This window comes from Phyllostomus hastatus, unplaced genomic scaffold (assembly GCF_019186645.2).
Source record: "Phyllostomus hastatus isolate PE091 unplaced genomic scaffold, TTU_PhHast_1.1 phas_contig_40, whole genome shotgun sequence".
Taxonomy (NCBI): domain Eukaryota; kingdom Metazoa; phylum Chordata; class Mammalia; order Chiroptera; family Phyllostomidae; genus Phyllostomus; species Phyllostomus hastatus.
In genome coordinates this window covers 73,704,440-73,718,963 of record NW_025333872.1, presented here as the reverse complement: position 1 = coordinate 73,718,963, position 14,524 = coordinate 73,704,440, and the positions used below count along the sequence as shown (strand labels likewise).

Here is a 14,524-nt window from a genome sequence, read left to right as displayed (position 1 = left end):
AGGACACCTTAAAGCTACAACTGGTATGAAATCATTTAAAACAATAAGTAGGTAGCTAAATAAATCATTTTAGAAAGTGGCTCTCTCAATCTGACCCCTGGCTCTAAGTAATTGATTTTTGCCATTCCCAAATTCAATCCATTAAATAAAAGGTTGATAAATATACATGGGATGGGTATAACTACATGATAAGATGACATTTCAAAATAGAGAAAAGATAGATTATTTAATAAGCAGAGATGGGAGAATGGTCAGCCATTTGGAAAATACACATAACTAGATCTTCCCTTCGCTTTTCACAAAAATAAATTACTAGGGATCAAAGTTTTAAATATAACAACATAAGAGAATTATTTATAATCTTGGAGAGAAATAAGATCTTTTAAGGCCAAATGCAGACCTCAATAAACCGCAAGGAATGGGATGGATATATCTGTCTGTGTAAACCTGGAAACTCCTGCTCACTGGGGGCGGGGGTACTTCGCTACAGTCCACATTTGGCTGAGAAACTAGGAGTACTTTCTATTATGCATCCTTCTTGGTTCTTGTTATTTTGAAAGGGAAAACCGTTCCTGGAAGATTTCCACCAAACTTATCCTCAGTCCCCTGGACTAGAGTTGGGCCACATTCACACGCCCTTCCCAGGAGGAAACTGCACAGAGGGAAGTGTCTGATGTCGTCAGCCTTCCTAGTTGGAGGAACATTTGCTATCAAGGGACACAGCTGAGGAGGGAAAGTAGCTGTTGGGTACAGGAGTGCAGAATACAGTGGAATTAATTGGCATAGTTATAGTATCTTACAGAATTTATTAAGATCCTGCCTTTGCACCATATTCTAGCTCTATAAGCTTAGACTAGCCATTCTGGTCCTTAGTTTCCTCATAAATAAAAAGAATAAATAATGTATTAGTTTAAAAATCACTGTAAAAGTTAGAGATAAAGGATATGCAAGCCTTGTATTGTGCCTGACCTGTAGAACACAATAAACAATGCCCATTACTACGTTAGAGCACATGACCATCATCGCCAGGATGGGGTTTCTGTCCACGTACACATTTCAGTCTTCTCTTATTCTTTATAGATTTATCTTCGCATTCTTTTATTTCCTCATTTCCAGGGCTAATGTTTTTACAGACTGATATACATCAAAAATTTTAATTGTTTGATGGCATAGAATAGCAATTTTTAACCTTTTCCAACTCATGGCACACATAAACTAATTACTAAAATTCCACAGCCCTCCAAAAAATATATTTCTTGCCAATCCAATAATAAAATAGGTATAAGTTTGATTCATTCACATCAGATGGCTATTGTTGTGTTGGCTGTTGTCATATTTTTATTTGACAGTCTAGGGAAAAAAGATAATTGCCCCTGACTAAATAGTCAGGTATTGCATGTTTTAAAAATTCTTTCAGCACACTGTTGAAACTCATTGGTATAAAATAATGTATATAAAGTAAGACCAGTTGAAGAGTATAAATATCAAAGAATGGCAAAATATTAGTGCTTGAAATTCAAAACCTCGCTTTAGTAAGGGAGAACCTAAAACACAGTAAGAGTTTAATAATCTCAAGTGAATGAATAAAGTCCAGTGAGGTAAAATGAGTTTCCTGTAGCTAGTAGCTGAATACTGTAGTTCAAGGAAAATAATGACTTTAAACAAAACACTGATTTGACATGGAAAATATTTAAATTTCCCAGTGCTCTAGGAATAAAAGCAGGATTCATTCTTAAGATTTCCAGGAGGCATCTTAGCCAAGCTGCTTGTAAATAAGCATGGGCCCTTTCTCAAAAGGCTCTCTCTCACCCCTCACCCTCAGGGAGAGGCTGGCTTATTACTGCAGAGTTCTGTGCATTGTTTAGGCCGATAGTAATCTCTTCAGTGCCAGATGCACCCGTGCTTGGAGCATCTTCCTTGCCTTTTTCTCATGCTGAGTCCTTACGAGGACCTAGTGACCAACAGGTTGACCGTGGGGCAGACAGGTGCAGTGAGTAGAATGGCATCCCCTGGGTGGCCAGCAGTGTACTTCCTGTTTGTTCCTCAGACACCTCACACTTTTCTTTGTTAACCAGGTGGGCCCCCACACCTCTACAGTAATTTTGTTTCTGCACATTCTGTAACTCTCAGGGGTATTAGTGGGATAAGAAGAGAAGAGATTAAGGTGTGGAAGGGGACCAGCACCCTGGTGTATGGCTTTGAGACAGACATTAGGTGGTTGCTTGTTGAGACCACTGGCTATAGTTTGTGTATTTTAATAAATTTTGATAGGCTGTAAGTGACTTTTTGTTAATAAAGGCAAAGAAGCAAACAAATCAAATTTTTCAGATTAGAACAAAAAGATACTTAAAACAAAATGATTCATAGCAGGTCAAAATAACAGTGATCAAAAGTACAAGTTAGTTATTAATTGCATAGTAAATTTAAGAATGATGAAGTAAAGTTAAACTATAGTAAAATTAAGAATAATGAAGATTTTATTGATACTAAGTTTCAGTTTCTTTGGTTCCTTTTATTAGCAGGATTCAATAACACCTGGCAATATTTTACTGATTGAAATGCAATACCAATTGCTGAAACTTCTGCTAGTCAATTTTTTGTTTGGGGCCCTATCAAAGTGATAAAAAGAAAAAGTCCTCCACAATAATGTTTATATCAGAAAAATATTACAAACCTTAAAAATACATGAAAGGTAAAATCGTTGATTATGTAAATGATACTATACCAATATTTTCATCCAATAGAATAGACAAGTAATCAGAAATATTGATTTTATAACACAAACTGGCCATAATACTTTGGATAAAGTTTCACATTTCTTATTGTATTTTTCCCATTACCATTTAACCTCCATACACTTCCTCCCCCCTGCAATCACCACGCTGTTAATCTTTAGAGTCAATCATTTTTTGCTGTCTTCTTAGCTGTCATTTGCTGGAAGCTAACTTCTACTTTGTGGCTTTCCAGTAAGTGCCCCATTTTCGGCTCCACACCGTCTTTCTGCCTTCCAGGAGAAACTCCAGTTCCAATCCCTCCTCTCTCCTGCAGGGGCCAGCAGCTGGCTCTTCTATCCTTAACTCGCAAACACTACAAACATCCGATTCTGATCTCTCTCCTCCCCAAAGTTCGGTGCCGTTTACCACTTGTTTTCATCTTTCAAAATTTGGGAACCTCATTTGTCCTCTGCCATTTATTTATTTTTTTGTTCTCCTTGACCTCCTGAGTTTAAACCATTTTCTTTCTTTATTGTTATTTTCTGAGTTTTCAAAAAGGAGCTTAGGTTAACGCACATGTGTAATCTACTATATTTAATTAAAAGTTCTGCAGTATTACTTTTAAAACTAAATAGTTGAAATGTTTTGTTATTAAACAAAATTCATTAATAATTTATATACATAGATTTGGAGAAATGCAATCAATGCATTCATTTAAAATCTGTAATAGATATAATTAGTTCTTTATTTAGAATATTTTTAAAGTATAATTAAAATTCCATAATTTAATAATTGTTTAGGATATGGGTACTAGAGTTTGACCTCTGGGTTGGAAAGCCAGCAACTTTACTTTTTGCTATTAAGCTAAGTTTGTTTATAGCTCTACATCTCAACTAAAAAATGAACATAATAGTCATATCATCATGTCAATGATTATTTGAGGTAATGCCTGTAATTCATTTTTCACAGTTTCTGAAACCTAGAAATTATTCAATAAATGCTTCTTGTTATTGTTATTATTATGCTGAAGTATAAACTTAAAAAATTAGTCCCTACGATATAATTAGAACTTTGTCACATTTACTTGTGTTTCAAATTTTTTCAAATACTGAGAAATAATTATTTTATCCTTTAATTTTTGAGGAGAGAACTCACTTAGATTCATTATGAATGCCTTCTTTCTGTTTGCGAGTCTGAAAGCATGTAGTTTTAGCTGTAGGTTTTGCAAGCCTCACAACATGGTCCAGGTGGAAAATACTCCTTCTAATTCTTTTGACTCCTGGTATTTTGTATTCATTTTAACAGTGACCTTATACTTAAAGATCCAGATTTCAGGTCAACAAATGGAAATTTAAGAGAAAAATCATATCGTTAAAGAAGCCACTATTACATTTAAAACTCACCACAGTGTTCAAGCTCAGAAGGAAATAAAATTATTGTTTTCAAATGCAGTGTAAACACTTGGAATTGGTTTATAAAAAAGCACTTGTTAAACAACAGCCCTCCCTATGTGAGAGCTGAATGGTGAGAATACTAGACACAATATGATTTAGCTCTGACAGAAAACAATATGATACATGATTACATTTTAGGCAAATTATATAGCTTGCATAAAAATTGCATTTTATGGCATCATATGCATTGTTAATATATATACATATATGTGTGTGTATACACACACACACACACTTTTCCATCAGTACCTTACTTAACTCAGAGGAAAATATAAATGTTTCCATATTTATTAAAATAAAGTCAATATAGAGATTCAATTTGTTAAATATCTGTAATTTCTCCATGTCTTTTAAAAACATTGAAATTTCAAACAGTTTAGAAAGATATATATGATTACAGAGAGATGAAGAATGAACTTCTAATCCCTGACATGTCAATGAGTGAATATGAGGCTCGGACCATTCCTATCTGTAGGTTAGGGGGATCAGAGGCAGGGCGGACTCCCAGTAGTGTTCTGTGAGTTCAAGGATGACCATCGTACATCTTAGGTGAAGTCTGTTATGCAGATTTGGTAGTAATCTGGGTTGTGGAAATGTTCAGTTCCTTGATTATGATGATGGTCATATATGTGTATATATACATATACATAGTGACATACATTCACGGATATGTGTGTGTGAAAATTTATCAAATTGTGCCCTTTAAATATGAGCAGTTCATCAATTGAACTTTAATAAATATCAGCTAAACTTCAATAAAATTGCTTCAAAAAAATCTCTTCGGTATTGGGAGGAGACAGTCAACCTGACAGAGAAATATGAACATTATAATACAATAATTATAACTAGATCTTGAACAAATGAAGATGATTAACTTCCCATATAAGGGAAATACAAATTAAACCTCAGCTAACTGCACATCAATGACAAAAATCCCATAGTTTGGCAACACACAATGGCAAGGAAGGCTGGTAGTGAGGAATCACTTTCCCACAGTGCCAATAAGAATGGGAAGAAGATGATGAGACCCTAAGGAGGCCAATTTGGCAATGTCTTTCCCAGTTTCTACCGAAATGACAAACGTATTTAATTTTAATTCCGCAGTCATTCTCTGGGGAATATATTCAACAAATCCCTTTACTCACCATGAATGGTCTCTGCCAACATGCAGCACAGTTTTTATTAACAAGACTTTGGAAGCCACGCGTGTGAGTCCCTAAGACACCGGCTAATGGAGCAATGGTGCATCCACACAACGTTCTGCTGTGGGAAAGAGTAAGGATGCTGTGCTCTGCTGAGGAAATGTTCCGGAAACGTAATTTTAATGAAAAATAGCAATGTGTTTGGAGGACTGTTTTTAACAAGATGAGAAAACATAAGGACATACTTTTGCATTATCTTATATTTGTATATACAAATAATGAAAGAGTAGTAGAATAAAATAAACAGTTACTTGCACAGAGGGGGAATCTGGTACATGGGGAATGGTATGGGAACAAAAGATTTCTTTATATTTTAAAAAAATAATTTTGATTTTTAAAAATTAAGTGAATGTACTTCTAATTTAAATATATTTTGTATGTATTAAAAACTAGGTCACCCCTTTTCTGTCAAGTGTCTGATAAGTTTATAAGTAAGCAGGGAGCATTGCCTGATAAGCAGTGATTCAAAATTTATGTTCTTTCAATCCTTAATGAAAGGTTTCTTTCCCAAAGTTACTTTAAGAATTTTGTATTTTGAGAGACATAGCTGTATTTATATCTAAATACAGTTAAACAACAAAACTTAATTTCAAAGGACCTATAGAACTATCCTACAATGACCTTATGAACAAAGAGGTTGTACTTACTCATGCTGTAGAACAGTGATTTTCAACCAGTGTGGCATGAGAATTTTTAAAACATGCAGTGCCTGATTGTCGTAGAGGTATATGAAAAGAAGCCACAACCCCTCTTTTTAAAAGGAAGTAATTTGGTCTTAACTGCAGAAGCAATTAGCTTATATTAGGGAGTAATGTTCCATAAAATTAATTTTTAAAATAAATTTGATTTTTACCTCTCAAGGACCACATTAATCTTATATTCAGCACGTCAGCTTCCATGGTGATAGAAATCAAATGATTCTACTTCAGGGTTTTCATTTAAAGAGAAAACCAGCATAGCCCAAAGACCAAATGTCACCTTTCAGCCAGTCTTGCTTTTTAAAGTGATTCCTTCCTACATAATCGCTGTTCAATAGAAACTCAAGTAGATACTTGACATTTATTCTTCCATTCCACTCAGAATCCTTGATGAGCTCATTTACTTTTCATCCACATGGCTGGATTGCTGGGAAGATGGTGTGAAGCTTTCCTTAATCCGAAAATTAAATCAAATCTTTTCCATTCTGAGCTTGCAATTTAAAGCATCAATGACCATTAACAATCAGTGAGTTAAGTTCATCTGATAATCAGTGATTTTATACAAGATGACATATCCATTTTGGGACTATTTCCCTTTTCTAGCAGCTTTCAGTGCAAATCAAAACTCCAATAATTTGTGTGCTAACGTGCCTGCCAGCCCCAAGTGGGACAGGTGAACCCTGGTTAACATAGGTGGGCAAATCTCCCTATTAACTCAGTTAATGCCTCCATTTGATTTTAGAAATGAATAGATAGCATTTGGTTGCAGGTATTTGTTTCTTTGAAAGAAAACAGAGGAAAGGAAAGGTTTCTCTTTGCCCTCTGCCTGCTCTATTCCTCACTTATCTGTTTTCTCCCTTGCATGCAGAGAACTTCAAGTGAAAATTGGGTTGTGGAGTATGAAAATGGTTCTCACATCTCCCCTTTGCTGCATCAGCTCAGCCAATGTAATGTGGCAAATTTAGATTATTTTCAGGAGTTTATGAAAAGTTCTATGGCTGTAGTCTACCATGGTCCCTGATAGAGTTCTCATGTTATTTCCTTTATAGGCTTTGATACCCAAAGCTCACAGAGTGATCAGGGAGAAGGAGGGAAGTGGGTCCACACATTATGCTCTATCTTCCCGGTGATGATAAATCTTATGGACTCACTGCATTTCAGTCCAATTACTGTCAGTATCATAAAGGATTTGGTTGGCCTTTGTCCCTGGGAGATAACTGCTAAACTCTTGGAATCTACCAAGTTAGAGAAGTGACTCTCTTATGAGTCAATCAAGCATGTCTACATAATGTACCCTCGGTGAACCCTGGACACTGATATTGAGCGAACTTCCTGGTTGGCAATACTCTGTGTATTGTCACACATCTGAATCGGGAGGCAACCATGTCCTGTGGATAATGAAAGAAGCTTTGCATCTGGAACCTTCTCAGGCTTTACCCTGTGTGTCTCTTCTTTTGGCTGGTTTGTATCCCTGTATTATAGTAAAATTGTTCTGTGAGTCATTTGAGTTAGTTATTGAACTTAAAGTGGAGAGGAATCCTCCAAATGTGTAGCTAGATGGTCAGAGTGAGGGTGGCCCTGAAAACCGCTGAACTTGCAACTGGTCATGAAGTGAGGTCAGCCTTATGGAGGCCTGTGCCCTCGCAATGTGTGGTCTGACAAACTCATCGTACTGTTCTTCCCCAGCTTCTGGTCATGCTTGTCTTTGCTCATTGGAAACTAAGCACTGCAAGTGCAGCTCCTGCCACAGTAAATGACCCAGGATTAGTATTATGTCTGTGAAATGCTCTTTATCTTCCCACTGGCCAATTCTTCTGATAAGCACCTGGGAGGATATCCTCATTTTTCATAAACCAAGTTGGCTAACTTAGCAAATAACACCCCACACCATTATTAAAAACACAATCAATAACCATGAATGCCAAGTGCTAACATTTGCTAGTTGCTTCTCATGCACTACTACAGCCCTGTGAGCAGACACAGTTATTATCTTTCCTTTTACACTGAGGACACAGAAGATTAGGTTATGTAATTTGCCCAAGGTCACTCATCCAGTAAAAGGAAAGGCCAAATTGGAAAGGCCGCAGTTGTGTGACTTCATTACTTGAGCGCTTAAACTGTATGCTCTCAGAAACTATTGTCTCCAATTATTCCAACTTGTAGGTGTATTTCTAGAACTAAGAGCACTCTTGGTTTTGGTTTTCCACAAAGTAGCTCTTGAGAGAACTAGGCACAAAGAAAACATTAGCAGAGAAGTGGAGAAATGAAACAGGTAAGGTAAGAGAGAATCCATATAAGGTAAATTAATAAGCCTGTCACTATTATTGGTAACCGAACTCATCTTGCTTGGGAACTCTTAAGTCTGAGAAGAACTTGGGACACCGAGATATCTACAGAGGTTTTCCCCAGTCTCACAGATGTCCTTATACACTAAATCCTGTCAGTGCATTAAGACCGTTCTGCTTCCAGCAAGCCCTCGCATCGCGGGCTTTAGCTGCTCCCGGGCGATGGGAAGGAGACCTTTCCCACCCTGGAGTGGTTAAGCCTCAGAGGCTGTGGGTGAGCACTGACAAGTTCCTCATAGCCAAGTGTTTAGTGAACACATTTCAAATGCTTAATAACCACACGAGACTAAGGACAACTAAATTGGACCATGCGGATACAGAACATTTTCATTAATGAAACAAGTTCCGTTGTTCAGTACTAGTCTATGCCCTTATATAGGAGTGTTTTGGGGGAATCTCTTCTAGAAAGCAATTTGGCACAAAAAAATGAAAATCTTCATAATTATTTCTACCTTTGACTAAACAATCCCAATTGGTCAAAAAAAATAATTCTTTTTTAAAATTTATTTTTTATTGAATTTATTGGGGTGGCATTGGTTAATAAAATTATATTGGTATAATGCTACATCATCTGTATATTGTATTGTGTGTTTAACATCCCAGATCAAGTCTCCTTCCATCACCATTTATACCCCCTTTATCCTTTTCCACTTTGAAGTATCTATGAGCTATCTATGAACAAAGATGTTCATTGTACCATTATTTTAAATAACCACACACACACAAACACACACACACACACACACACACACACACACACACACAAAGAAAATACCAGACACAATTTAAACACTCAGCATTTGGGCTGGATTAATGAAATTATACTTCTACAAATTGAAATGCTAGCCATTAAAAATTATACTTTAAAAAGTTGAATGACATGAGGAAATCCTTTTAACACCAGGAAAAATAACAGAAGTAAATAGTAAAAATAACTGTGAACTATAATCTTAGCTATATTAGCACATATATGTTATGGGATTTACAAACTTTTCTCTTTATTTTATATATTTTCCACATTTTCTATAAGGATATTATTATCCCTAAAGTCATTAATAAAATAAAAATGTCACACATATACACACAAACCTTAAGGTCTTTGAAATCTTAATTTTCTTATCTAAGTTATTGAGTTTGATCTTGAGCAGAGCATGGCTATAGGCTGAAGTGAGGAGCAAGACACTGAAGCTCTTCCCCCTCGGTTCTATTTAGTCCTACCGGAACTTTTTAGCTATGGTTATTTGAATAAGTTTAAATATTTTTACTGTCTTAACATTTAACCTATATTTCTTTATCTTGATTACATGATGTTTAATCATGATTGGGTTTGTTTGTTTATTCCATTTATTCAATAAACATGTGGAGGAGCCATCAGAGTCCCAGGATGGTATACACAAGAGGGGGGCAAGCTCACGCAACCCATGAGCACCACAGATGCCTTGTCCTGGGCACCGCTTGAGCAGCACAGCAGTGTCCTTGTGCCCCTGTCCCTGCCTGCCCCCTGCCTGCTGAACGTTCCCATCAGAAAGTCCTTTGGATTGGGACACAAATGCTCTAAGTGCAACATTCCAATATAATACCATGCCTCTGACGGGCTCAAAGTAACAGCTTCCGTGTTCAGGTTCTTGGGAAGTCTTCGGAGAACTTGGTAGAAATAAATCTGGTTTCTTCAGCAATTTCATCAACACTGATCTGCATCGTGCTGCATGAGTAAGATATACTACCAGAGTCATTCTTTATTTTGAGATTTAGTTCCTAAACATGTCACTACTTATTGTAAAACACGTTTGTGGGAGCAGGTACTTGTCATATGAATTATGACTGGAACAAAATCATTCCTCCAGCTATGAAACTTGCCTACTTTTCAGAGTCTGCAGGTAAGTCTGTTTCATAACCATTAAAACTGAGACCGTGGTGAGGTTTGCCGACTCTTTTTTGTTCTGAGCTTCTTCTCCACTTACTAGTTATGCAATTCATAAAGAGCTATGCAGTTTACTTGGAATACGTGGTTTTACTCGCCATTTGCTAGTCATGAAGGTTACTAGCTATGCCGTTTACTAGCTATGCATTCACTCATAGGAAACTCTAGTTCATTTATTCATAATCAGTTGGTGGCTGACTTTGTGCCAGGTGTAGTGCTAAGTGCTAGAACTACAAAGTTGGGTAGGAAAGAGTCCTCATCCTCAAAGAACTTACACTGGGGAAAACACAGGTTTATAATCAATTTTTTTTCACTTCTTTGTGATGAATACCAAAATGCAAGCATAACATAACAAGCATAAGATGCTATCGATGAACCTACTTCATGTTTTCCTACTTCAAATTTCTCTTAATACCTATGACTTAATTTTTAAAGAAATGTCAGCACACAGGTATAAAACTCAGTCCCATAGATCAAAAATACAAGCCATCAGTTTTTTATTGTTTCATAGGACTTTAATATCGAGCCTTGAGTCCAGTTCCACTAGAGTTAAGAGAAAGATACCCAAACTCAGTTCTTCCTGGAATTCCCCTACTCTTACTCCTTTCTTTCTTCTCCCTTCTCTCTCTCTCTCTCTCTCTCTCTCTCTCTCTCTCTCTCTCTCTCTCTCTCTCTCTCTCATCACACACACACACACACACACACACACACACTCACATTCAAACAAGCACACTCAAACTTAGCATTAGACACTAGCCTATCAGGTAATAACCCTTTTGTGCTGACTTTTTAAAAAGAGTAGCTTTGTACCAACAAAAAACTTGAACATACTGTTCTGTCTTCAGAAAAACCCAGGGCTGACAGAAGCATGAGGGTTTGTCTCTCAACCTGTACCAGTCTCGCAGGGGAACCACAGGGTCCTGTGCCTGTTTCATCCCCATGCTTCCCATCTGTGGACTGAGTCACACTGTGTTTGGAAGCTCCATCACCTTGTCTCCTGTTTCCAGAAATGGCCTACAAAGTGTCTACAAAGGCAGACACTTGGTGTAAGAGATTAAGGGAGCCCAGCTTGACTCTACCAGCTAAGCCTCAGAGGAGGACGCAGAAATCAATTATCATGCGTCTGACAGATGAGTGGCTCCGAAGAAACCCCTTGTTAACTGTAATATTTTAATAAGTTCTTGCAATCATTCAGAGCTGAAAAGTAATCAGTTCCCACCTGCACTACTGTGTACTCATCGAGCTGTGCAACCAGAACCACACTAAGCCAGTGTCTGTGCTCAGTAAACCTGGGTTCCGTTTACTTCGGGGATGTAGTTGCTGGAAGACAAAAGCCCCTATACCCCAGGGTTTTCTGAGACACAAAGCCCTTTTGAATCCATGACTTTTGATTTAATCCCGAAATTCTAATACATGTGTTATCATCATCTCTGTCTTAAGTTTGCTACGAGAAATGTTTTTTCTTTTTGATAGGTATTTCTTCCAGGAGTTAAAAACATTAATAAAGAATTAAGGTATTCAAAGGTATATTATTGTGCACATACACATATGCACAGGTGGGTATTTATTACTCTTCTCGAGACCTTCCACCACGAACGGACGAACATTAGCCGTCTGAGGCCCAGCCTGTCTCACACTTCCTTCACACTTCCGTACCCTGAGGTACATCTCAGGGAGAGTCTTTCGTTTCTTCCAGGGGGACGGCTGCTGCTCAGCCTGTTGCTGTTTAACAATATGAACTCCATGTTGCCAGCGTTTCTGATTTTTCAGGAGAAATCATGATTCCAGATTTATAAGTGAAATCTTCCATTTTTGAAATGAAGTAAAGTCACTAAAACCACTTCCACGGGCTGGATCTGGTAGTGCTCTGTCTTGATTTTCTGGTGCAGAAATAATGGGCCAAGGCCTCTCTGCAAAGAACCCTAAATATCACTTTTTAGTTTTCATCTTTAAAAATCTTAGCTTTTTTGGAAATAAAATTCTTTCATCGAGAAGGTTTTGAGATTAGCCAATTAGAAAACAAAATGCTTTAATTCCACAGAAGTATGAGAAGCTCTGTTACCTTCTCGTACATGTTTCCCCAGTCTTTGTACTCTACTCATATATTTAGTTCTATTCGTATTTTATCATTTCTACAAAATTGAATCGTATTGTTTTAAACTTATTTTCCCTTAATCAATTTCATGGGTTTTTTTGTATTGCTGTTTTTCTAAGACACAATTTGTAATCACTGAATAGGTTCCATTTTAAATATAAATTACCGTAATTCAGTAGTCAGTAGCTATCACTGGAAACTTAATTTGTCCAATTTGTTTGCTATTCTTATTATTGCTATGCTGTATTACTGCTATTGCTATATTTGTGCGCATTTCTGTTATTGTCCTTAGAGTAAATTCTGAGAAATGTCATGGGAGAGTCAAAGTGTAGGAATGGCTTGATGATTCTTGGTTGATATTAGCATCCTTTAAAGTTAGACAGACTGGGGTCCAGACCTGCTCTTTCCATTACAATCTATGAGACCTCAGGTGAATTGCTTCTGTAAACTTCAGTTTTGTATCTACAAAATGTAAGCAATATAGCAGAATAAGTTCTACCAATTTGTACTTCCCTTAGCAATGTGGAAAGGAACGTTAGACTTGTACTCTTGCAATTGTTTTCTAATTTTCACCTTTTCCAATAGAACAAAGAAAAATGATATTTAATTATTTTATCACAAAGAATGTTATACATTTTTAGATATTTTGTTCATAAATTGACTCTTCTCACTTTTCTAATGGTGAATATATCTTTCATTGGTTTTAAGGAATTATTATTATCAACGGTTTTAAAGAATTATTTTATTTCTTATATATTATATACAATCATATTTTTACTTCTTGTGGTTAAATTATTAATCTTTGATTTTTATGTTGAAATCTTATTTTAGATGAATACTTTTCAGTTTAATTTTATATTTGACTAACTCATCTGAATAATTTATTTTATAGGTGATATGAGGTAATGTGCTTACCAAATAATCCCTTCTTTCACCACCAATTTGAACCAACATCTTTCCAATGCTTCTACTTGTATAATTCTGATTCCAGGTTTCTATTCTGTTTTCATGATCTGTCTCTTTTGTTTTTATATTTGCTATACTTTTGGAGTGCTTTTGAACACCTGGAAGTGCAAGTGCTTCTATCTTTTTTGCCTATTTTGTCCTTCCACATAAACACTAGTACCACAGTGAGCAAACATATATAACGCCATTTGAATATTGACTGGAATGTATAAGTTAGTTCTGAAAGAATTGACATTTTCAAGGCTTCCCAGTTACACAGCACAGCTCACAGTTACCATCTCCGGCAGGAACCCTCAGGGTTGCAGTCCATGCTGCTGCTCTATAAGCTTTGACAGTTAAAGAGGCCGAAGCAAGGATGAATCGTAAGTTTGACTCCAAGGCTGTAAGACCTGGATGTTCGTGGATCCAAAGTCATGGAAGACCCTGGACTCTGGATAATTGTTATTTTTTGTTGCTGTTAAACCTACCAGATAAATTTCTGTTTAGTTTTTTTAATAAGTAAAAATATAAAATTTTAGTTACTGTTATTGTGCTCCTCACTTTTCTTCTCCTTCAGATTTCTTTGAGGCTGTGTCAGTTACAAAGGTCCTGATAAGTTTTGCTGGACAAAAGGAACCAACAGTCTTGGCTGATGTGGCTCAGTGGATTGAGCACCGGCCTGAGAATAGGAGGGTCGCTGGTTCAATTCCCTGTCAGGGCACATGCCTGGGTTGCAGACCAGGTCCCCGGTTGGAGGTGTGCAAGAGGCTACTGATTGATGTTCTTCTAATAGGTTTCCCTCTCTTCCTCTCTCTAAAATGAAATAAATAAAATCTTTTAAAAAGAAATCAGCAAAGACTTATTAGTAGTTTTCACAAAACCAGGCTTTTAATCAATTAGGTCAACCATAAGAAATTACTAATCTTAGTATGTACAAAAAAGGCAATTTCATATTGCTCAGCTTAATGTATACTAACAATCCCTTTCGGTATGTTTCCCTTGTGAGGTTTTGTTGTCAGTGGAAATCACTCTTCCATGGGATTGCAAGGAAAGCATTCCATGCTCAGGTGATTGTGGTGTGGCAAGATAATTTATTTGGGTGGAAATCTGTTTCTGGGTTTCCAATTTCCCATGTCCTTTCATCCTGCAA

At 36.7% G+C, this 14,524-nt stretch overlaps 1 pseudogene; it reads right to left on the bottom strand.

Annotated features, from left to right (window-relative positions):
- The window catches only part of LOC123821855, a 50,653-nt pseudogene extending 38,245 nt beyond the window's left edge, over nucleotides 1-12,408 (bottom strand).
- Between the last annotated feature and the right edge of the window lie 2,116 nt (nucleotides 12,409-14,524).